Source organism: Staurois parvus, unplaced genomic scaffold (assembly GCF_062004578.1).
Source record: "Staurois parvus isolate SC_StPar_1 unplaced genomic scaffold, SC_StPar_1.0 ptg000562l, whole genome shotgun sequence".
NCBI classification, from domain to species: domain Eukaryota; kingdom Metazoa; phylum Chordata; class Amphibia; order Anura; family Ranidae; genus Staurois; species Staurois parvus.
In genome coordinates, this window is record NW_028318358.1 from 449,094 (window position 1) to 474,819 (window position 25,726).

A 25,726-nucleotide genomic window follows, 5' to 3' on the forward strand; every position below is an offset into this window, starting at 1 on the left:
AGAAGAGGATGAGAGAGATGGGGGTGAGATGGAGAAGGGGATGAGAGAGATGGGGTTGAGACGGAGAAGGGGGATGAGAGATGGGGGTGAGACGGAGAAGGGGGATGAGAGAGATGGGGGTGAGACGGAGAAGTGGGATGAGAGATGGGGTTGAGACGGAGAAGGGGGATGAGAGAGATGGGGTGAGACGAAGAAGGGGGATGAGAGAGATGGGGGTGAGACGGAGAAGGGGGATGAGAGAGAAGGGGGATGAGAGAGGATGGGGGTGAGACGGAGAAGGGGGGTGAGAGAGATGGGGGTGAGACGGAGAAGGGGGGTGAGAGAGATGAGGTGAGACAAAGAAGGGGATGAGAGAGATGGGGGTGAGACGGAGAAGGGGGGTGAGAGAGATGTAGGTGAGACAAAGAAGGGGATGAGAGAGATGGGGGTGAGAGAAAGCGAGATGTGAGAGAGAGACAAAGGGGGGGCGGGGTTGAGAGAGAGGGGTTAAAGGGGGGTGAGAGAGAGGGGTGAAAAGGAGAAGGGGGATGAGAGAGATGGGGGTGAGACGGAGAAGGGGGATGAGAGAGATGGGGGTGAGACGGAGAAGGGGGATGAGAGAGATAGGGGTGAGAGAAAGCGGGAGAGAGAGAGATGTGAGAGAGAGACAAAGGGGGGGTCTTTGAGAGAGAGGGGTGAAAGAGGGGGAGGATGAGACAGATAGAAGGAGGGATCAGTATGTCTCTATTGTGAGCTTCTGCTGCCACCCTGCAGCAGCTTCAGCCATCACCTCAATATTCAGCACAACTAGTGGTATAGAGGGTGTAGCCCGACACTCCAGGTTCTTCAACCTAGTTTGCCAGAGATAGCCTATCAGAAGGCTGCAAAGCAGAATCCCCGCTAATATTCTCTCCCAGGAACAGTGCTCGGCTTCTAAGGGCGGTGGGCGGGGTTTGCCAGCTCTATCGAAATTGGGAAGGCAGAGCGGAAAGTTGGGGGACAAGCATGGCCTGACTGGGCAAACTGAACACGTCTCGCACCTCATTTGCGCCTATTTCTCCTACAGCGCCCTGTCCTGCTTCTTTCACTGTAGCTGACAAAGCCCTCCCACCACTTCTAGAACTAAAGCACCGCCCCAAAGAACTGTTATTGAATCAAGAAGCCGCAAGGAATCCCTGCCCACATTTCAATTCCAGAGTGTCACGTAACTATTAAAACGCTTCTGCGCGTGGGTTGCTAAGGACACTGTGTCCCTAGCAACCAATGAGAGCCTTTCGGAGCCCCTCAACGCTACTAATTAGATGGGTTCCAGCACTGCAGAAGTCAACACTTATCCAACGTTTTGGAGTGTCAGGCCGACGGACCAATGGACGATGAAGTCTGCACGGGTAGGCGGAGCCAGGGACATGTGAGCGGTGTTAATCTAGTCTCTGGGTGTATGAAGGAGGAGATTGCAGAGCATAGATGGGGAAAGAAAATGACTGGGACCGATTCACCTGACGGTTCAGACTACTAGGCTATCAGTAGGCTCGGATCCAGTCCACCATTCAGTGAAGGCGGTTCTAGTGGGAGGAACCAATGGGCCAGGATAGATGTTCCCAGGGAGGCAGTTGGGGGGGGGTAACGGCATTTCATTTATGGCCAGCACAGGCGTCTTGTGTAAACAGAGCAGACTGATGCCTGCATCCCCCTCCACTGGCACTTGGGGGGGGAGGGGGGGGGTGGCAGTGGAAGCCACGGGTGAAATACACACTGATCTGACATCCCTAAAAAGTAGATCATCCCCTCTGGGTACAATAGTGATTATGGGGATGGTTCTCTCTACATCACTCATCAACCACACAAATAGGGGACAGGGGCTCTTTAAGAAGCACTTCGGTCATTGTGGGGTCTTCTACACTGAAATAACAGATGTCTGATCATTTAACCCTTTTGCTGCCAGAGCAGATTTAGCATTTTTTTAATTTTTTTTTTGCACACATTTAAAATATAATTTCAGGCCTGAAGATTAAATAAAACCCCTAAACATTGTTCTGAACGCACACACCCTACAGAATAAAATGGCAGTAGTTCCAATTTTTTTTATAGGTCTTGCAATATTACTGCAAAGGTCTAGTAAATGCAAAATTTCAGTAAAAAAACACTTGAGTAAATTTTAGGGCAAACAAACACAATAAATGACCCAGATTTTGATATAATATAAAACAAGAGGTTATACAGAGTAATTAGATAGTCAATGTTCTGTCCTCCTTATGTGTGAAGGTACATAGCTTGACAGACAGCTAAACCTTTCTCGGCAATGAGTTGACAAAGAAGCAACGTCCAACTTTGTCTTTATTGCAAAGATATAAGAGGTGAAACTGAGGAACAGAAAATAAGGCGCTTAGTAACACTGTCTGCCATGTGACAAAGCATATTATACATTACAGTAAGGCAATGCACATATAAACACATGTAAGACATGTAGGTTACATAAAACACAGATGCATAAGATATAGACATGTGTGTAGACGTACCGACGATGCTATTGTGAACCTGAATGTGAGGGCTGGATCCTACCAGCATACCACAGGAATGGAGTCTGTGATGAGGAAATGGCTGCTATGAGCATGGCTGATGATGTAATCAGAGTTCATAGGCTACAAGCTATGGAAGCTGAAATGGGTCAAACTTCTACTGTGAAAAGATGCAGTGTATACAAACAGCCACTAGATGGAGCAGTTACACAATGAACAGAGAATTACAAACTGATAAGGCATACTAATAATGCCTAATTAACAAAGAACAAATTGCTGAAGGCATGACACTCCCCGTCTGGTATCTAAAGGATACCACATTAAATCACCCCTGGAGAGAGCAACAAAACCAGTTCAGTAACGGGTCTGAGGAAGAGTTTGGGCTCCTGTTGTCTGCAGACCTTGACCTCCACTTTTCTGACTTTCCCATCTTCACTTGGGAACACCTTGGTTATCAGTCCCAAAGGCCAGTCATTTCTTCTTGACTGAGAGTCTTTGACAAGAACAACATTACCAACCTCCATATTGGGTTTGCTGGTTTGCCATTTATTCCGGACTTGTAGAGTAGAGATGTATTGTTTTCTCCATTTATCCCAGAAGGTATCTGCTAGAGTCTGCACTCGTCTCCACTGACACTTGTACAAGTCTTTAGCACTAAATTCACCAGGAGGAGCCGATGCTGTACCGACTTTTTGGGTGAGAAGAGTGGAAGGGGTGAGCAAGAAGGGATCTTCTGGATCACTGGATATTGAAGTCAAAGGTCTGGCGTTCATGATCGCCACTACTTCGGCCATGAAGGTTGAGAGGGTTTCATGGGTGAGCCTCGAAGTTCCCAGCTGTAGAAAGACAGAATCAAGGATCCGGCGAGCTATGCCAATCATACGCTCCCAAGAGCCTCCCATGTGAGACGCATGTGGGGGGTTGAATGTCCATTTACAGTCTTGGGCGGCAAGATATCTCTCTACATGGTCACTGTCAATGTTTGAGGGGATATGCAGTTCTTTGCAGGCCCCAACGAAGTTGGTACCTCTATCAGAGCGGATTAGTTTAACTGGGCCTCTGATGGAGATGAAACGTCTGAGAGCATTTATAAAGCTGGATGTGTCTAAAGACTCGATAACTTCTATATGCACAGCCCTGATACTCATGCATGTAAATATAACTGCCCAGCGTTTGCTGTTTGCCTGGCCTCCTCTAGTGTGCCGTGTGGTGACAGACCAGGGACCAAACACGTCAAGACCAACATTAGTAAAGGGAGGTTCTATACTGAGTCGGTCCGCAGGGAGGTTAGCCATCTTCTGTGACTGAAACATACCACGTAGTTTTTTGCAAGTGACACATTTGAAAATAAGACAACTCACAAGTCTTTTCGCTCCCACTACCCAAAATCCAGCTGTACGTAAAGCTCCTTCAGTGAACAAACGTCCCTGATGTTTAGTCTTCTCATGGTAGTGTTGCACAAGTAAAGATGCAATGTGATTGCTTGGAATTATTATGGGACTACATTCTTTACTCTCGAACTTTGCATTTGAAATACGTCCCCCAACTCTCAACAGTCCATTAGCATCTATGAAGGGGTCAAGCCTCTTGAGGGAACTGTCTTTAGGAACACTCTTTTGATTTTGGATGAGTTCAAATTCTTGAGTATAAACCTCTTGTTGGATACAACGGATGACAACGTCTCTGGCCTGTGTGAGCTCATCCACTGTATGGGCCTTGTGACAGTAATGCCAACCTTTGCAGTGATCTGATCCTGTAGGTGTGGCTCTAAAGGATCTGGCTATGTGGATCAAGCCGGCTATAGCTCTGTTCAGTGATTTCCACGTAGAAAACTTGTTGAATCGTTTGGATCCAAGCTCTTTGTGAGAAACTCTTGTGGTGAGTACAGAAATATGAGGACGAATCTCTGCATCAGCATTTGGTTCTAATAGCTGAAATGAGTATTTCTCCAGGGTGTCAAGTACAGGTTTGTAGAGGAATGGTGGCCCTGTGAACCACGTAGTATCTTTAAGGTGAGCTGCTGGAACAGCTCTTGTAGCATGGTCTGCTGGGTTGAGGTCAGTTGGTACATAGCACCACTGGGTAGGCTGTGTTGACCTCCTAATTCTTTGAACTCTGTTATGAACATAGACATAGAATCTCCTAGTCTCATTGTAAATGTAGCCCAATACTACTTTGCTGTCTGTATGAAACATTGTACTGACAAGTTTTATATCTATTTCTGACACAATGAGATCTGCCAGCTCTACTGCCAGAACAGCGGCACAAAGTTCCAGTCTTGGTATGGTAATCTCAGGGCTTGGTGCCAATTTTGCCTTGCCCATTACAAAGCCAATTTGGACTTGACCTTTAATGTTTATAGTTTTAAGGTAAGCGACTGCAGCGATTGCTTTTACCGAAGCATCACAAAATATGCACAGCTGCCTAGACTGAACTTCTGCAGGGGAGAAGTGGGCATATGGCCTATAGATATGTAAGTTAGATAATGCCTGTAGAGAGTTTCTCCATGCTATCCATAGTGCTTCTTTCTCTGAGGGAAGTGGCGAATCCCAATCACACGTATCTGTGGTTAACTCTCTGAGCAGAGTCTTACCTTGGATGATCACAGGAGCTGCAAATCCAAGTGGATCATATAGACTGTTAATGGTAGATAACACTCCATGTCGTTTGAAAGGCTTTTGCTCTTGGTCGACCTGAAAGGTAAAGGTGTCAGATTTGAGGTCCCAGCTGAGCCCTAGGCTGCGCTGCAGGGCTATCGGGTCTGTCGCTAAGTCTAGATCTTTCAAATCACTGGCATGATCTTGAGTAGAGAAGGCTTCCATAACAACTTTGCTGTTTGAAGCTATCTTATGAAGTCTGAGGTTTGAACAGGAAAGCATACTCTGGGTCCTTTTGAGTAGACTGATTGCAGCCTCTGGTGAGGGAAGCGACTTTAAGCCATCATCTACATAGAAGTCTCTTTCAACAAACTTCTTAACGTCTTTCCCATAGTCTTTTTCACCTTCTTGAGCAGAGAGTCTGAGTCCATAAATAGCGACAGCTGGAGATGGGCTGTTGCCAAAAACATGGACCTTCATGCGATATTCTATGATGTCTTGAGTAGGGTCATTGTCCTTGAACCAAAGAAATCTCAAGAAGTTCCTGTGCTCTTCTTTTACTAGGAAACAATAGAACATTTGTTGTATGTCGGCAACTATAGCGATGGGTTCTTTACGGAATCTGATGAGGACACCGAGAAGTGTGTTATTGAGGTCTGGTCCTGTCAAAAGGACATCATTGAGAGAGACTCCCTCATACTGTGAACTGGAGTCAAATACCACTCGGATTCGTCCTGGCTTCTTAGGGTGGTAAACGCCGAAGATTGGTAGATACCAGCATTCTTCTTTTTCTTTTAGGGGTGGAGCTACTTCTGCATGATTGTTCTCAAACATCTTTTTCATGAATAAGAAGAAATGTTCCATCATCTCTGGTCTTTTCTGAAAGTTGCGTCTAAGTGAACAGAAGCGTTTTAAGGCCTGATACCTGTTGTTGGGAAGATGACGTCTCTGTGTTTTGAAAGGTAGTGGTGCAACCCAGGTGTTTGTTTTATCCGTGAAGAATCCTTGTTCCATTATACCCAAGAAGGCCTCATCTTCAATAGAGGGAGCTATCTTGTGGTCTTCCTTTGTCCTCTGGAACACCGTGCACCCCAAGTGATCTTGGTCTTCACTGCAAGAGTGGTTCTCGGTTTCTGTAAAGTCAGGATATAGCACACTTGCCGGCTTCTCTCTTAGAAGGAATCTGTTAGGACAAGGCTGAAAGAGGGATGGACGTCCATTCTCCAAGGTATTTGTGTAAAGAGAATTCACTGTGGTTGGCTTGTGAACATTTCCTAGGCAAACATCACCTATGATGACCCACCCCAGGTCAAGCTTCTGAGCATATGGAGAACTATGAGGACCATTTATTTGTTTTCTTACCTTGTGGACTCTTATGATATCTCTCCCAAGGAGAAGTACTATTTGGGCCTTTGGGTCGAGTGCAGGTATGAGATGCGCTATGGTCTTTAAATGTTCATGATGTAATGCTGCCTCAGGTGTAGGAATCTCTTCTCTATTGTTTGGGATCTGATTGCATTCAATCAAGGTAGGTAGTTGCAGGGATGCTTCACTATTTATGGATTCGACTTGGAAACCAGTAGCTCTTCTGCCTTTTTCTTCACTCACACCAGCGCAAGTTTTAAGTGAATATGAAGAGCAGTGTCCTTTAATACTGAAGATATCAAAGAAGGCTGAGTTTGCAAGAGATCTATTGCTTTGGTCATCAAGGATGGCATACAACCTTACCGCTTTCTCTTTATGACCGATGGGGTAAACTGTAACAAGACAAATCTTGGAGCAAGATTTGTTACTAAGACCTTCTCCACAGACTTGGGTGCACTGGGGTGTCACTTCAGGAGGTACTGTGTCTCCCTCCTCCCCGCCGTGCTCTACAGCCTGGTCTGGGGGTGTGAGAGTCCATGGGGCTGGCCCAGGGTGTAAAGCTGTATTGTGCGCTTCACTGTTGCATTCCGAGCATTTGATGTTCGCTGTGCAGTCCTTTGCTGATGAGAGATTGAGGCACAACACCTGTAGCAAATGTGGTTTTCCTTGAGGAAAGTTCTGCGATCCCTGAGAAGTTTTCCTCTAAATCCTCTGCATTTCAACAATGAGTGTGGTTTCTTATGTAGAGGACATTCTCTGCATGGGTCCTTTGTGGAGATCGTCTCAGACTCTGTAGTACTGTAGGTTTTGTTTGAGGAGTCTTTAAGAGACACACTGGTTTTGTGTACTGCAACCGGTGTACCTTTCATGTTACGAAGTGAGATAGGTTTACCTGATTTGGGGTAAGCGGTGTCAAACATCGAGAAGTTAAACCTGGGATCATTCCTAGTTTTTGCTTGTTGGTGCACGAAGTCCATAAAGAAAGAGAATGGAGGGAACGAGACATCGTACTGTTGCTTGTACCTGGAGCCTTGAGCAATCCACTTCTCTTGCAGGTTGTACGGTAATTTTTGTACTATGGGGTTTACACCACGTGCAGTATCTAAGAATGCCAGACCTTGTAAGTCTCCTTCAGTTTTGGCAACTTGTAGCTCTGTTAACAGATCACTCAGTTCTCTTAGCTTCTGGGAATCTTTGTTTTGGATCTTAGGGAAATCCTCAATTCTTTTGAAAAGTGCGTTCTCTATCACTTCTGGTGAGCCGTAACACTCCTCAAGTCTCTCCCATATCATGTTTAACCCTCTGATTGGGTAGTTAATATTAATGTCTCTACTCCGCCTTGCATGCTCTGTCGACTCATTTCCTAGCCACTTGACAAGAAGATCTACTTCTTCACATGCAGACAGATCCAGATCTCTAATATTATTCCTGAATGATGATCGCCATGACCTATAGCTTTCAGGTCTGTCATTAAACTTGGAGAGTCCCTTGGTTATTAACTCACGTCGGGCAAAGAATTTTAGAAAATCTGACATACCTGTATCTCTGTTTGACAGATTGTTGCTGTAATAGGCACCATCTACTTGTTCTTCCTTAAAGGGTTTGACCATACTGCGATCATTTGTGGGTTTGAATGCAGGTTGCATTGAGGGTTGATGTTCTATGGAACCGTCGACTTGTTCCATGCAGGGTCTTTGGTTAACTGAGGTCGCTTGTTGTATGACTGGAGTCTGTTGGAGCTCCTTAGCAGGGGTTGATGTCGCTCTTGGACCTGGATTTAGGCCGTCTTCTGACTTAGCATGTTGCAGTACGTAATCTGAAGTGCGTTGCAAGTTATTGTGAAGACTGGGTTCGGGCCTACTTATGTAGCTGAGTCTATCGCTTGTGAAGTTTGCTGCTTCCTCTAAAGCCTCTGCTTCTGCTACAGCAGCTGCAGCTTCTTTTTCCACAGTTAGCTTTTCTAGAGCTGCTTCCGTGCATGCTTTCTCTATTTGTAATTGTCTTTCTTGTTCGGCAAATGTCGCGCGGGTTTTGGCGGCTTCGGCCTTCGCGCGGGCAATGGCGACGGTGGAGCTGCTCAAAGATCTCCCTGAGCTTCTGGAGTTAACTGAGATGCGAGACCTTGTCTCGAACTGTCCGGATTCCCTTGCTGACATGATGATGCTGTGAACGGGTTAGCACACTTGCAACCGCTGCGGGTGGCGATGCTGCGTAGTTCCTCTTATCCAGCTTGTGAGAAGCCACCGTTTCGCTGCAGTCAGGACTTCAGGAGTCGCAGTCCTCGTATCCAGCTTGTAAGAAGCCGTCGTTTCACTGCAGTCAGGACTTCAGGAGTCGCAGCCCTCGTATCCAGCTTGTAAGAAGCCGTCGTTTCACTGTTCTGTCCTCCTTATGTGTGAAGGTACATAGCTTGACAGACAGCTAAACCTTTCTCGGCAATGAGTTGACAAAGAAGCAACGTCCAACTTTGTCTTTATTGCAAAGATATAAGAGGTGAAACTGAGGAACAGAAAATAAGGCGCTTAGTAACACTGTCTGCCATGTGACAAAGCATATTATACATTACAGTAAGGCAATGCACATATAAACACATGTAAGACATGTAGGTTACATAAAACACAGATGCATAAGATATAGACATGTGTGTAGACGTACCGACGATGCTATTGTGAACCTGAATGTGAGGGCTGGATCCTACCAGCATACCACAGGAATGGAGTCTGTGATGAGGAAATGGCTGCTATGAGCATGGCTGATGATGTAATCAGAGTTCATAGGCTACAAGCTATGGAAGCTGAAATGGGTCAAACTTCTACTGTGAAAAGATGCAGTGTATACAAACAGCCACTAGATGGAGCAGTTACACAATGAACAGAGAATTACAAACTGATAAGGCATACTAATAATGCCTAATTAACAAAGAACAAATTGCTGAAGGCATGACAGTCAACATGTCAAACCTTAAATTTGTGTGCGCCCCTGAAATGGCAACAAACTTCAGTACTCTGTGTTTTCTATAGGCAACACTTCAAAAGTGTTGAACGTGTATCGCAAACATCATTTTCATCTGTAGGTGCTCCCCGGCACGTGCATTTACCTTTGTACATGTGGGTATATGTGGGGATCGGGGGGCCTCAACATTTTTATTGGGGGGAGGGGGCTGATTTTGTATGCTTGGGTGTAATTTTAGTATTAATTTTTGCATTTAGAAAAACATTTTTTTTTTTTTTGCTTTTTTTTTTTTTTTTAATCACATAGCGGCCAAAAGACTCCTATGTGATGATATTTTGGTGACAGGTTCTGTTTAATGAGACATGCAGGGTTCAAACGATTTACACACAATCCCAGTGGCATCAGGACCCACCTGGGATCTGAGGGTGCTTTCATCGGGACCTCCCTGGGGTCTTAGAGTGCTGGCATCGGGACCCACCTGGAGTCTGAGGGTGCTTGCATTGGGACCCACCTGGCGTCTGAAGGTGCTTGCATCGGGGCCCACCTTGGGTCCGAGGGTGTTTGCATGGGGACCCACCTGGGGTCTGAGGGTGCCTGCATGGGGACCCACCTGGGGTCTGAGGGTGCTGGTATTGGGCCCTTCCTTGGGTCTGAGGGTGCTGGCATCGGGGATCTCCTGGGGTCTAAGGGTGCTGTCGTTGGGGCCTTCATGGGGTCTTAGGGTGCTGGGATCAGGACCCACCTGGAGTCTAAGGGTGTGAGCATCGGGACCCACCTTGGGTCTGAGGGTGCTGACATCGGGGCTCGTCTGAGGGTGCTGGCAATGGGGACCTCCTGGGGTCTGAGGGTGCTGGCATCGGGATCCACCTGGGGTTTGAGGGTGCTGACATTGGGGTCCACCAGGGGTCTGAGGTTGATCGATTCGAAGCCCACCTGCGGTTTGAGGGAGCTGGCATCGGGACCCACCTGGGGTCTGAGGGTGCTAAAATCGGATCCCACCTGGGTCCTGAGAATGCTTACATTGGGGCCCACCTAGGATCTGAGGGTGCTGTAACGAGGACCCACAATAAGTTTAAGGGTGCTTACATCGGGGCTCTCCTGAGGTCTTAGGGTGCTGGCATCGGGGCCCACCTTGCAATCCCGGTGGCTGCAGGCACTGAATTGTGTATAAGCCCCCCCCCCTCCCGTCAGATCTGTATGATGTGCGGACCTGGCAGTGAAAGGATTAAAAAGAAGACCACATCCAGGTCTAGTGTTCTCTATAAGAATTCTTCAAGTCTGTACATTGTGTCCCTTCTTGCATAAGTCCTCTCTGCTGCAAAAGTGCCTCCAGTACTTACCCCATACCCTTCCCGAAATCAGAGATGTCAGAGAGGGGACATTCGTGACAGCTAGGACCCTGGGTACCCAGTAAGAGATTAACCATTTCATTGCTAGCAGATCCCTGGTGGAAATATGCATTTCCACTAGTGATTTGCTAGCAATTAAATGGTTAATCATAGACCTCCAACACAGATCTGAAATGGTTATTCATGCATTTCAACTGGGATGTCATCTGCCAGCAATGAAAGGGTTAATCCTGGCCAGTCACAGGGGATCTTCTAGAAATGAAAGTTTCATTGCTAGAAGTTCCCTGGTGGCTGGACAGGATTAACCCTTTCATTGCTGGCAGATGCTTTTTTGAAGGGGGAGTAAGGGAGGCCATTCATGTTTACTTGCATCAAGGCCCTGAAGGTTCTAGCTACGCCTCTGCAAGGCTAGGTTCACACCTATGCAGGTTGCGTTTGAGCCGTTTCTGCATTGCGTTGTGTTTTTTGTTTTTGCACCTGCTTTCTTGACGCGTTTTTGATGTGTTTTGCGTTTTATTTTTTGTATTTTTCTTGTTGCTAGGCAGATTTAAAAGCAAAATGCAGCAAAAAATGTAGCAAAAAAACGCACTACATGCTTTTCTGCAGCATTTCCATTGAAGTTCATAGAACTAAAATTGCAACTTTTTGCATTAAAAAAAAAGTCCCTGACCCTTTCCAAAGAACATACTGGGTGAAAACGCACAGATATGAACATGTCCCATAGGAGATCATGTTAAATGGACTGTACTGCGTTTCTGCAAAATGCTGCAGAAAATGCTTAGGTGTGAACCTAGGGTAAAGGACTGACCATGTCTATGTGGACTGATCATTCCTATCCGAGAAATCTAAAACACAGAGTTCTGAAGATGGAAAGACCAGCAATTTCACCAAACGTGATGAGAATCCCACCTCTATGTAATTTGCAGGTTTTTTTCATGATTGTGGTAAATATTCTTCCAGGTTGTGGTGTTGTATCCATAGTTCTAGAAAATCTGTAGTTATAATCACTTATTTCATTTTTCTTAATGTTAAGGGTCCGTTCACACTAGAATGCGGTACAGGATACCCACGTTCCTGTGCCAGTTTCCCACACCCCATTCCAATCTCACTGCCCTTGCAATCTGCAGCAGGTGTCAATGCAAAATTAACACATCAAATGCAGGTCGCAAACGCAGTGTGTTTACCTGCATGGTGCAAAACTACCATGTAATCCAGTTGCATTGCAATTCAAAAAGTAGTGGATGCACTATTTATGGTGCAGTGTGGTGTGACTTCAGCCCATTTAAATGAATTAATTAAAAATGCACTGCATAGAAGTACTGTTATTGTGCCATTCACAAGCACAGTGTTCCTGTGCAATTTTCTTGCGGTTCCTAGTGTGAATGGGTCCTAAAGGAAAGGTATGGGAATAAAAAAAAAAGCGTACGTACCCATTTTTATGCTACAACCTTGGTGTAAAGCTGCAGCTGTCCCATCTATACTAACTAACCTGTGACAGAAAGTTGCATATAATTGCCTATTTTCAGGCTGCTGTAGTCCGGACAAAACCTCATCTTCCTTATATCAACCAGTGGTGGGCTGCAGGGAGAGGAGGAAGCGCAGACAATGGATAACACCCCGGTCACATCAAGCCCAACTTTGAAATCGTGCGACTTACAGTAAAATCACACGATTTCAAAGTCAGGGGACATGCCGATTTCAGGTGCGATTTGCAAGACATCTGACACAGATGTCTATGCAAATTGCATGAAAAGTAGTGCGTGTACTACTTTAGAAATCGGTGCAGTTCCGGCCAAGTCGGAACCGCACCGATTTGACCACTGTAATTGTGGACAATAGGGTGCGACTTGGCATACTATTTTCAAGTCGCCTGGCATGCAAACCGTATGCCAAATTACAGCCGATGTGACCGGGGGCTATGTCGTAGAAGCCTATGGGTTTCGTCACCACACAGGCTTGAACGATAGCTTTTTAAAAATAAATGCACATTTTCTTGCAGGTAAACAAATGTGCATTTATTTATTTTTCTTAGAAGCCTGTGAAGCATTACACCTGCAATCAGCAAATAGTGTGTGCAATGTCAAGCTACTGCAGACAGAAAGTACAGCTCTTTGTCTGTACCTTACAAGCTGGGGCCTTTAGTGTCGCCCAAACCTGTTAATACCAGCCCATACCGTTAAGCCACAACCATTTGTGATGGCTCAGGCAGTCAGTGACAGCCCAGGCCATTAGACCGACCCCTTAGGCTTGGACCAGACAGCTAGGGTTGGATGAAGTTGTTTAGCTTTGACCCAGGCTGCTTTAGTGCCAGCCCAGACTGCGAGGCCGAGTCCATTTTAGTGTTGTAGGTACAAGACCATGAGGTTGAGCTGGCTGGCACTGGGACCCACCTGGGGTCTTGAGGGTGCAGGTTTTGGGGCTCTCTTGGGGTCTAAGGGTGCTGGCATTGGAACCCACCAGGGGTCTGAGGGTGCTGGCATTGGAACCCGCCAGGAGTATGAGGGTGCTGGCATCGGAACCCGCCAGGGGTCTGAGGGTGCTGGCATCGGAACCCGCCAGGGGTCTGAGGGTGCTGGCATCAGGGCCCACCTGGGATCTGAAGGTTCTTGCATCAGGGACCCACCTGGGGTCTGAAGGTGCTGGCTTCGAGGCCCACCTCGGGTCTGAGTGTGCTTACATCAGGACCCAGCTGGAGTCTGAGTGTGCTGGCATCGGGGCCCACCTGGGGTCTGAGGGTGCTGGCATTGGGGCCCACCTGGGGTCTGAGGGTGCTGGCATTGGGGCCCACCTGGGGTCTGAGGGTGCTGGCATTGGGGCCCACCTGGGGTCTGAGGGTGCTGGCATTGGGGCCCACCTGGGGTCTGAGGGTGCTGGCATTGGGGCCCACCTGGGGTCTGAGGGTGCTGGCATTGGGGCCCACCTGGGGTCTGAGGGTGCTGGCATTGGGGCCCACCTGGGGTCTGAGGGTGCTGGCATTGGGGCCCACCTGGGGTCTGAGGGTGCTGGCATTGGGGCCCACCTGGGGTCTGAGGGTGCTGGCATTGGGGCCCACCTGGGGTCTGAGGGTGCTGGCATTGGGGCCCACCTGGGGTCTGAGGGTGCTGGCATTGGGGCCCACCTGGGGTCTGAGGGTGCTGGCATTGGGGCCCACCTGGGGTCTGAGGGTGCTGGCAATGGGGCCCACCTGGGGTCTGAGGGTGCTGGCAATGGGGCCCACCTGGGGTCTGAGGGTGCTGGCAATGGGGCCCACCTGGGGTCTGAGGGTGCTGGCATCGGGGCCCACCTGGAATCTGAAGGTTCTTGCATCAGGGACCCACCTGGGGTCTATAGGTGCTGGCTTCGAGGCCCACCTCGGGTCTGAGTGTGCTTACATCAGGACCCAGCTGGAGTCTGAGGGTGCTGGTATCGGGACTCATCTCGGATATGAGGGTGTTAGCATCGGAACCCACCTGGGGTCTGAGGGTGCTGGCATCAGGACCCACCTGGGGTCTGAGGGTGCTGGCATTGGGATCCACCTGGGATCTGAAGGTTCTTTACCGGGACCCACCTGGGGTCTGAAGGTGCTGACTTCGAGGCCCACCTTGGGTCTGAGTGTGCTTGCATTGGGACCCAGCTGGAGTCTGAGGATCCTGCAGTAAGGACCCACCTGGGGTCTGAGGTTCCTAGTATTGGGACTCACCTTGAGTTTGAGGGTGCTGATATCGGGACTCATCTCGGATATGAGGGTGTTAGCATCAGAACCCACCTGGAGTCTGAGGCTGCTGGCATCAGGACCCACCTGGGATCTGAGGGTGCTAGCACCGGGACCCACCTGGGGTTTGAGGGTGCTTGCGTCGGGACTGTTGTGGGCCTTTTGAAATTATGTCTCAAAAACATGATTTTATCAAGACGTAACCCTATATGACAGCAACTCAGCATTGCCGGATGTAAGGGGTTAACTTGTCTTGGTTGAAAAGTCGAAGGACCATCCAGCTAAAGAAATGAAGTGAGTTATTTTACAAGACAAAAGACTGTTTGGACTGTCACAAATACTATTTGTATATTGGGGTCAATGATGAGACGGGAAAATTCACTGGTCAAAAGTTTACTCAAAATCCTGTGGAGTGTAATGAACTAACAGACCTCTCAAACTATCACAATATGCTATTGTCCACCAAGGTTGAAAGTATTAATGGTTGTTTACTATGACTCCAATACAAGAGCCAGGCAAACAGAGAGTTTTTCCCTACCCATAGAAAATGTTGGTTCTAAAACAAAAAGGTTAAATTCAGGACATAAGGCTAAGAATTGAATATATCCATCCACAGAGGTATACCAAAAACATATTATAAATGAGATGTTATAAAGAATAGGTTTCACACACCACCAAATATTCAGCAATGGGAATTATATATCACTAACTTGAGTATTGAGATGATGAAAAGTAAGATATATTGTAAGTTAGCCTCAGTTGTATGTCTTATCAGGAAACAGAGAAGATGGTATTTCAGGAAGGAATAACTGAATATACACATATATTCCATGGTCCCTATTTAGAATATTATAGGTATGATCACTTATATATCTGGAAAAAGACGTATATTTAATCCCTGAAATTACCTTAAATTCCACCCGAGGTATGAGTCATCACAAATACTCAAATTGTTCTATGATACATGACTGCCATCTGGCGGGCAGGTGAGAAATAGCTTATGTACATACATTTCTCAACTAGCCAATCGAGAAGCCTGGTGGGAGGGTATCTTAGAACAATGGATTAGTTGGTATAAAAGCCCATGCAACTTTAGAAAGAAAAAAAAAAGACATCCAAAAAAAAAAAACTGATCAAAAGAAAAACCTGACTGAAGAAAGACCTCATTAGAAGAATCTGAAGACATCTGAAGAGACCTCTCTATAACCCCTCTTCCATCCTTTCAAACTTCCAAACTTTACTAAATTGCTAAACCTCTGTACTCCTAACTTCCTACATTCTCCCATATTAAATATCTATCACTTGCCCTGTGATATCATTCTAAAGGCGTTCCATTGCCAGCTGATCCACGGGAGAGTTTCATAGTCTGAATTCCGGGTGTGGTGAGATTGTTAATTTAATTTTGCATTGCCTATTTTCTCTGTTGTGTAGAGTCATAGAATTACCTTAGTGTATCACAACTATATTGGGTAGTTATATATATGTAGAGAGATCCTGTTTTACTGTTAAAATTGTTTGGTGTCATATTATAATTTTTTCATATTTCATAATTTATTAAATATTAATAATCAGAGTATAATTTATCAGAGAATATATTCTTCCATTGCTATGGCCACGTAATGAGAGAAAATAACCTTTGAGATACTCGAAATTATTAGTTATTAATAAATTTAATTTTAATCAGTATCATTTAGAAATTGTTATATTGATTTAATTATTTAGAAACATTATTATTGTGTATTACATTGGTAGGGTATATCTTTGATTGTGTGTATCAATATTCATTTATCACCAGTCTTTTGCGTTTTGTGTTAATATATATATAATTTTTGTACATAAATAAATTTTTATATTTATCTATTATAAGGCAAATTTTGTGTGTATGGTACGAAATCATACTGGATAAAAGAATTCAATGTATAATAATAAGTGGTGATCAAATTATCAAGGTGTCCAAATGATTGGTTTACTAAATATTTGCCGTATTTTAACGGCTGGAGGCACTGTAATATTTCATCTAAGGGAAAGGGACACGCCCTTTATAAGTACAATAAATCCTTACATAAACCACCACAGGACCCACCTGGGGTTTGAGGGTGCTTGCGTCGGGACCCACCTGGGCTCTGAGGGTGCTGGCGTCGGGACCCACCTGGGCTCTGAGGGTGCTGGCGTCGGGACCCACCTGGGCTCTGAGGGTGCTGGCGTCGGGACCCACCTGGGCTCTGAGGGTGCTGGCGTCGGGACCCACCTGGGCTCTGAGGGTGCTGGCGTCGGGACCCACCTGGGCTCTGAGGGTGCTGGCGTCGGGACCCACCTGGGCTCTGAGGGTGCTGGCGTCGGGACCCACCTGGGCTCTGAGGGTGCTGGCGTCGGGACCCACCTGGGCTCTGAGGGTGCTGGCGTCGGGACCCACCTGGGCTCTGAGGGTGCTGGCGTCGGGACCCACCTGGGCTCTGAGGGTGCTGGCGTCGGGACCCACCTGGGCTCTGAGGGTGCTGGCGTCGGGACCCACCTGGGCTCTGAGGGTGCTGGCGTCGGGACCCACCTGGGCTCTGAGGGTGCTGGCGTCGGGACCCACCTGGGCTCTGAGGGTGCTTGCATGGGGACCCACCTGGGCTCTGAGGGTTCTTGCATGGGGACCCACCTGGGGTCTGAGGATGCTTGCATGGGGACCCACCTTGAGTCTGAGGATGCTGGCAGCGGAACTCACCTGAGCTCTGATGGTGCTTGCATTGGGACCTGTCTTCTGGATGAAGTACTGACAGAGTCTGCTGCTCACTGCACCCACCATCTGATACTTCATGTCCGTCCCCTCATGTGCTAACATTGTTCCAACACCTTTACACATTTGGCGTCCATGTTGACGGCTCTTCCAGTATTAGGCTGACGGTACTTCACGTCCAATTAGACTCCTAGTATGGGGGAGGGGCTCTGTAAAACATAAACAGTGAGTTGTATGATGATCTGCCATCGTTAGCTCCTACCCAAGCAATCATATGACCATAATGGTGTGGGTCAAAAGTCAAATGTGATTGAACAGCGATCTCCACCAATCTGATCTGACAATGTGTGCTGTGCTCATACAATCCTCCACAATTTGTTCTATTACATCCTGGACCACCTAGTAATGGCAGCAGTATTGTAGACGGGTTCCCTTAATGCAGTGTTTCTCAACTCCAGTCCTCATGGACCCCCAACAGGTCATGTTTTCAGGATTTCCCTCAGATGAAACAGCTGTGGTAATTACTAAGGCAGTGAAACTGATCAAATCACCTGTGCAAAATAATGGAAATCCTGAAAACATGACCTGTTGGGGGTCCATGAGGACTGGAGTTGAGAAACACTGCCTTAATGGGACCTGGGGGGTCAGAGGTCACTGGCAATCTGCACAGGCCGGCTCCCTGCTTTGGATCTGCAGCATAGAGGTGACCCCTCTGATAAAGAGCACAGACTGCCTGGACCCTTAGCCACTTGTTATCTGATTGACCGACATGAAGCTGCCTCTACCTCAGCCAATCACACTCCACTCAGCACCCTGCAGGCTGCTGCTCCAAGCACTGCACCAGTCTCCTACCAACCGATGTAAGCACTACAGAGCAACTCACACGCATTCCTCCTGCGCGCTCCTCAGCTCCGCATCCTGGCTGCTCACAATAGCTCTGCCCCTTTCTAACTGCCTCATCAGAGGGAGGAGTCTAGACTGAGGCGGGGCTCTATTCAAATAATCGAGATTGGTTGCAGAAAGGAGCTCCAATTTTAAACAGCAATCACATGACATCCACTCCCCCTTTTTTTTCAAATGTAACAAACAATCAGAGGCTATATAGTGGAGCTCTACTTGACAGGTAGCATGTGACCTCCAAAATGGATCTCCATTCTGCAGCTAGCCTCCTCTGTTTCTGTAAAAATATACACAGGAAATAAGTGACAGGAAAAACGTCACATCCACATCGTTTAGCTGTGTCTATTGGTTGTTAAATTAAAGTTCATTAAATTAAAAAAAAAAGTGGAGTGTACCTTAACTAAAGTTAGAGTGGAGGCCACATATTTCCTGCCTAGTGTGCATCTCCATTCTGCAGCCAGCCCCCTCCACTCCACTCAGCAGCGTGCAGGCAGCTTCTTCAAGAACAGTGTCCATCTCTTAGCAACCAATGGAATCTCTAGGTTCCTACCTGGGTGCTCTTCAGCCCCGCCCTTTTGACGTCATCGGCTCCTCAGCCACGCCCCTTTGACGTCATCTTCAAGCACAGTGTCCATCTCAGCAACCAAGAGAATCTCTAGGTTCCTACCTAGGCGCTTCTCAGCCCGCCCCTTTGACGTCATTTGTGGGAGGAATCTAGACAGAGCTAGGGCTCTGCTCAGAAGGCAGCGACACTTCAGAGAGGACGGACGTGCAGTAGCTATGCGGAGTGACAGAGCGCCATCTATCATCTGGAAGGGGAACAATCGGCAGCCAATGTAGGGGAAATGATTGTATGATATGAAGTGTGCTGGGTGCGGGGGAGGGGCGGACTACAATCCATTTCTACTGTGATACTGCAGTACAGCCGTTCCAGATCAATGCGAGCCAGTCTGGGGGGAGGGGCAAGTGAAATAAAGGGGCACTCCGATGAGGACAGTCCGTGTAAGGGGGCACTCCGATGGGAACAGGCCATGTAAGTGGGCACTCCGATGGGAACAGGCCGTGTAAAGGGGCACTCCGATAGGAACAGGCCGTGTAAGGGGGCACTCTGATGGGAACAGTGCCGTGCAGGCAGCTTCTCCAAGCACAGCGCCAGTCTCCTAGCAGATGATGTAAACTCTACAAAGCAGCTCACTCGCACTCCTCCTGCATGCTCCTCAGCTCCGCATGCTGTCTGCTCACAGTTGCTCCACCCCTTTCTTATTCCCTCATCGGAGGGAGGAGTCTAGACTGAGGCGGGGCTCTATTCAGACAATCGAGATTGGTTGCAGAATGGAGCTCCAATATTGACAGCAATCACATGACATCCAAACAATCAGAGGCCATATAGTGGAGCTCCACTGGACAGGTAACATGTGACCTGCAAAATGGAGCTCCATTCTGCAGCCAGCCCCCTCCATTCCACTCAGCACCGTGCATGCAGCTTCTTCAAGAAGAGTGCCCGTCTCTTAGCAACCAAGGGACTCTCTAGGTTCCTACCTGGGCGCTCCTCAGCCCCACCCCTTTGACGTCATCTTCAAGAACAGTGTCCGTCTCTTAGCAACCAAGGGAATCTCTAGGTTCCTACCTGGGCGCTTCTCAGCCCCGCCCCTTTGACGTCATCGGTGGGGGGAAGTTAGACAGAGCTAGGGCTCTGCTCAGAAGGCAGCGACACTTCGGAGAGGACGGACGTGCAGTAGCTATGTGGAGTGACAGAGCGCCATCTATCATCTGGAAGGGGAACAATCGGCAGCAAATGTAGAGGAAATGATTGTATGATATGAAGTGTGCTGAGTGCGGGGGAGGGGCGGACTATAATCACTCCCTATCTGTGATACTGCAGTACAGCCGTTCCAGATCAATGCGAGCCAGTCTGGGGGGGAGGGGGGCAAGTGAAATAAAGGGGCACTCCGATGGGAGCAGTCCATGTAAAGGGGGCACTCCGATGGGAACAGGCCATGTAAAGGGGCACTCCGATGGGAACAGTCCATGTAAAGGGCACTCCGATGGGAACCGTTCATGTAAGGGGGCACTCCGATGGGAACAGTCCATGTAAAGGGGCACTCCAATGGGAACAGTCCATGTAAAGGGTCACTCCGATGGGAACCGTTCATGTAAGGGTCACTCCGATGGGAACAGACTATGTAAAGGGTCACTCCGATGGGAACAGTCCATGTAAAGGAGCACTCCGATGGGAACAGTCCATGTAAAGGGTCACTCCGATGGGAACCGTTCATGTAAGGGTCACTCCGATGGGAACAGACTATGTAAATGGTCACTCCGATGGGAACAGTCCATGTAAAGGAGCACTCCGATGGGAACGGTCCATGTAAAGGGGCTCTCCGATGGGAACAGGCTATGTAAAGGGGCACTCTGATGGGAACAGTCCTTGTAAAGGGGCACTCTGATGGGAACAGTCCGTGTAAAGGGGCATTCCGATGGGAACAGGCCATGTAAGGGGGCTCTCTGATGGGAACAGGCTATGTAAAGGGGGCACTCTGATGGGAACAGTCTGTGTAAAGGGGCACTCCGATGGGAATAGTCCATGTAAGGGGGCACTCTAATAAAATCAGTCCATGAAAGGGGGCACGATAATGGAAACAGTCCATGTAAGTGGGCACTCCGATAAAGACACTCCATTTAAGGGGGCACTCCAATGGGAAAACTGCAGGATTAGGGGGCACTCTGATGGGAACACTGCTTGTCAGGGGATACTATGATGGGAACTGTCCATGTAAGGGGTCACTCCGATAAAGACTCTTCATTTAAGGGGACACTCAAATGGGAAAACTGCAGGTAAGGGGGCACTGCGATGGGAACTGTTCATGTAAGGGAGCTCTCGGATGGGAACAGACTTTATAAGGGGGCATTCCGATGGGAACAAACTTTATAAGGGGGCACTCCGATGGGAACAGTCCATGTAAGACAGGAAATTTGTCGGGACATTACAGATGACCACTGCATCACGCGCCATAAGATAACTGCAACGACCATTTCAAATCTCTTGTCCATTTTGTGTAAGAAAAGGGTTGCTCTTCTGTAGATCTTGGTACAGAAGTCTGGAGAGGAAGAAGGCAGGTTATAGGATAGGGTCTATTACACACAGGTATCCAACACTAAAGAAAGCATGACTAGCATGGAGAAGGTTAGCGTAGTGTAGTTTAGTGTAGATCCTGCCCTAAAAGAGTCTACCTTGTCGTGGTGGGCAGGCTTGCAATCTTTTGGCTAAAAATGTCAAAACTGAAGAAAGAATAATTTCTCTCTAGACAGTTTCACTTTTGGCCCTTTGATAAAACTAAAAGACTCTAAAATTTTACAGGGACCACAAATATGTATATTTATGTATATAGATATAGATAAAAGGGGTTCTATGTATATTTTAAAGCTAGCTTGCATGTTTTTAGCATTTTTAGCTTTATACCTTTCGTGTTGGGAAGATTTCTTTGCATGTTGTTAGTATTTTGAACTTTATATCCTTGGTGTTGAGAAGATTTCTCTAATCTACAGGAGAGCTTGCCTGAGTATAGATCTTGGTGAGTGAGGAAAGGAACATTGCCTTTCACTACGTAGCCTACTAAGAACCAATGTGTGTGCATCCATCTGCACTGGAGGTTCAGTTAATTGTATTGAGGGATTTTGAATTGTATTGTAAATGTGCTGTCTCCTTTTAAAGTGCTTCACAAACTGTTGTTGCTTTACAAATCCATAATATTATTAATAATACTGTCAAGCTAGGTAAAACAATCTGGAAGAGAAGAAGGGTGACTGATGAAAAGGGTTATGTTGGAATGATGTTATCCGGTGTGTGAAGGGGGCAACTTGATTGGCCAGGCCACGAGTCTGGAGATTTCTCTGTTGACCCACGGTATTGATGAGGTCTCCAGGTAGGGTACTTACCTTCATCTTTTGGGTCCTCAGGCTGTTCCGGCTGGAGGGGGGTTGGGGATGAGCTTCCCGCTACTTGCAGGAGGGACCTTCAGGAGGAATGCGAGCTTAACCCGCTCAAATCTCAGTATCAGGATAGTGAAAGAAACCTGGAGTTTGCAGCTGGATGTTGGTTAGCACCTGGAACCCGCCCGGAGCTGGACGCAACCAGCTGGGCCAGAATGAGAAGCGCTGAATTCATCTTCTCTCATATTTAGTTAGAGTGTGAATGTTTGTAAAGCTGGATGATTGTTGTATAGGCTTTGTCCTGTTCCTATCAATTCCTGGTTAGGGACCTGTCTCCGATCTCTACCTAAACTTATCTCTCTATAGGTTTGGGATTAAGATTTTACGCTCCTTGAGGGTTAGGGACTGATGTGAATGTACAATTTATATATGTGTGTGTGTGTGTGTGTGTGTGTGTTTGTGTGTAAAGCACTGCCTAAATTGATGGAGCTTTATAAGTACCTGTAATAACAAACAAAAATAAGACTGGAAAGGGCAGTGTCTTTTAGTAGGTAGGGTAGTAAGAGAAAAATTGTAGGTGCATCCATTTACATTAGAGGATCAGTAGGTAAATATATGTGTGTCAGATCGTTGGCAATACCCCTAGTGTCTCTTTAAATCTAATCAGGTAATAGACACATCTTGGGGGCTCTCCCATCTTGTACACTTCACCTGCGTTATTCCAGGCTAATGTGGATGGATTTATATAGAAAGGTGCTCAACAGTGATCAAAGAAGGGGGAAATGTGTAGGGAAATGACAGATGATCATTGCTGAACACCCAACATATTGTAACAGTATCAGCCATTTATAATCTCTTCTCCATTTTGTGTAAGAAAAGGGTTGCTCTTCTGTAGATCTTGGTACAGAAGTCTGGAGAGGAAGAAGGCAGGTTATAGGATAGGGTCTATTACACACAGGTATCCAACACTAAAGAAAGCATGACTAGCATGGAGAAGGTTAGCGTAGTGTAGTTTAGTGTAGATCCTGCCCTAAAAGAGTCTACCTTGTCGTGGTGGGCAGGCTTGCAATCTTTTGGCTAAAAATGTCAAAACTGAAGAAAGAATAATTTCTCTCTAGACAGTTTCATTTTTGGCACTTTGATAAAACTAAAGGACTCTAAAATTTTACAGGGACCACAAATATGTATATTTATGTATATAGATATAGATAAAAGGGGTTCTATGTATATTTTAAAGCTAGCTTGCATGTTTTTAGCATTTTTAGCTTTATACCTTTCGTGTTGGGAAGATTTCTTTGCATGTTGTTAGTATTTTGAACTTTATATCCTTGGTGTTGAGAACATTTCTCTAATCTACAGGAGAGCTTGCCTGAGTATAGATCTTGGTGAGTGAAGAAAGGAATATTGCCTTTTACTACGTAGCCTACTAAGAACCAATGTGTGTGCATCCATCTGCACTGGAGGTTCAGTTAATTGTATTGAGGGATTTTGAATTGTATTGTAAATGTGCTGTCTCCTTTTAAAGTGCTTCACAAACTGTTGTTGCTTTACAAATCCATGATATTATTAATAATACTGTCAAGCTAGGTAAAACAATCTGGAAGAGAAGAAGGGTGACTGATGAAAAGGGTTATGTTGGAATGATGTTATCCGGTGTGTGAAGGGGGCAACTTGATTGGCCAGGCCACGAGTCTGGAGATTTCTCTGTTGACCCACGGTATTGATGAGGTCTCCAGGTAGGGTACTTACCTTCATCTTTTGGGTCCTCAGGCTGTTCCGGCTGGAGGGGGGTTGGGGATGAGCTTCCCGCTACTTGCAGGAGGGACCTTCAGGAGGAATGCGAGCTTAACCCGCTCAAATCTCAGTATCAGGATAGTGAAAGAAACCTGGAGTTTGCGGCTGGATGTTGGTTAGCACCTGGAACCCGCCCGGAGCTGGACGCAACCAGCTGGGCCAGAATGAGAAGCGCTGAATTCATCTTCTCTCATATTTAGTTAAAGTGTGAATGTTTGTAAAGCTGGATGATTGTTGTATAGGCTTTGTCCTGTTCCTTTCAATTCCTGGTTAGGGACCTGTCTCCGATCTCTACCTAAACTTATCTCTCTATAGGTTTGGGATTAAGATTTTACGCTCCTTGAGGGTTAGGGACTGATGTGAATGTACAATTTATATATGTGTGTGTGTGTGTGTTTGTGTGTAAAGCACTGCCTAAATTGATGGAGCTTTATAAGTACCTGTAATAACAAACAAAAATAAGACTGGAAAGGGCAGTGTCATTTAGTAGGTAGGCTAGTAAGAGAAAAATTGTAGGTGCATCCATTTACATTAGAGGATCAGTAGGTAAAAATATGTGTGGAAGATGGTTGGCAATACCCCTAGTGTCTCTTTAAATCTAATCAGGTAATAGACACATCTTGGGGGCTCTCCCATCTTGTACACTTTACCTGCGTTATTCCAGGCTAATGTGGATGGATTTATATAGAAAGGTGCTCAACAATGATCAAAGAAGGGGGAAATGTGTAGGGAAATGACAGATGATCATTGCTGAACACCCAACATATTGTAACAGTATCAGCCATTTATAATCTCTTCTCCATTTTGTGTAAGAAAAGGGTTGCTCTTCTGTAGATCTTGGTACAGAAGTCTGGAGAGGAAGAAGGCAGGTTATAGGATAGGGTCTATTACACACAGGTATCCAACACTAAAGAAAGCATGACTAGCATGGAGAAGGTTAGCGTAGTGTAGTTTAGTGTAGATCCTGCCCTAAAAGAGTCTACCTTGTCGTGGTGGGCAGGCTTGCAATCTTTTGGCTAAAATTGTCAAAACTGAAGAAAGAATAATTTCTCTCTAGACAGTTTCATTTTTGGCCCTTTGATAAAACTAAAAGACTCTAAAATTTTACAGGGACCACAAATATGTATATTTATGTATATAGATATAGATAAAAGGGGTTCTATGTATATTTTAAAGCTATCTTGCATGTTTTTAGCATTTTTAGCTTTATACCTTTCGTGTTGGGAAGATTTCTTTGCATGTTGTTAGTATTTTGAACTTTATATCCTTGGTGTTGAGAAGATTTCTCTAATCTACAGGAGAGCTTGCCTGAGTATAGATCTTGGTGAGTGAAGAAAGGAACATTGCCTTTTACTACGTAGCCTACTAAGAACCAATGTGTGTGCACCCATCTGCACTGGAGGTTCAGTTAATTGTATTGAGGGATTTTGAATTGTATTGTAAATGTGCTGTCTCCTTTTAAAGTGCTTCACAAACTGTTGTTGCTTTACAAATCCATAATATTATTAATAATACTGTCAAGCTAGGTAAAACAATCTGGAAGAGAAGAAGGGTGACTGATGAAAAGGGTTATGTTGGAATGATGTTATCCGGTGTGTGAAGGGGGCAACTTGATTGGCCAGGCCACGAGTCTGGAGATTTCTCTGTTGACCCACGGTATTGATGAGGTCTCCAGGTAGGGTACTTACCTTCATCTTTTGGGTCCTCAGGCTGTTCCGGCTGGAGGGGGGTTGGGGATGAGCTTCCCGCTACTTGCAGGAGGGACCTTCAGGAGGAATGCGAGCTTAACCCGCTCAAATCTCAGTATCAGGATAGTGAAAGAAACCTGGAGTTTGCGGCTGGATGTTGGTTAGCACCTGGAACCCGCCCGGAGCTGGACGCAACCAGCTGGGCCAGAATGAGAAGCGCTGAATTCATCTTCTCTCATATTT

The 25,726-nt window shown here is 46.5% G+C and overlaps 1 protein-coding gene across 1 annotated transcript in view; it reads right to left on the bottom strand.

The window, feature by feature from the left end:
- The window catches only part of TMEM106C (transmembrane protein 106C), a 79,667-nt gene extending 59,963 nt beyond the window's left edge, over positions 1-19,704 (bottom strand). Inside the window, exons 1-2 of the mRNA XM_089691375.1 lie at positions 19,611-19,704; positions 17,160-17,380 (exon numbers count right to left, since the gene is read on the bottom strand). The gene's annotated coding sequence lies outside the window, so the exon portion shown is untranslated. The remainder of the gene's footprint in view (positions 1-17,159; positions 17,381-19,610) is intronic.
- Between the last annotated feature and the right edge of the window lie 6,022 nt (positions 19,705-25,726).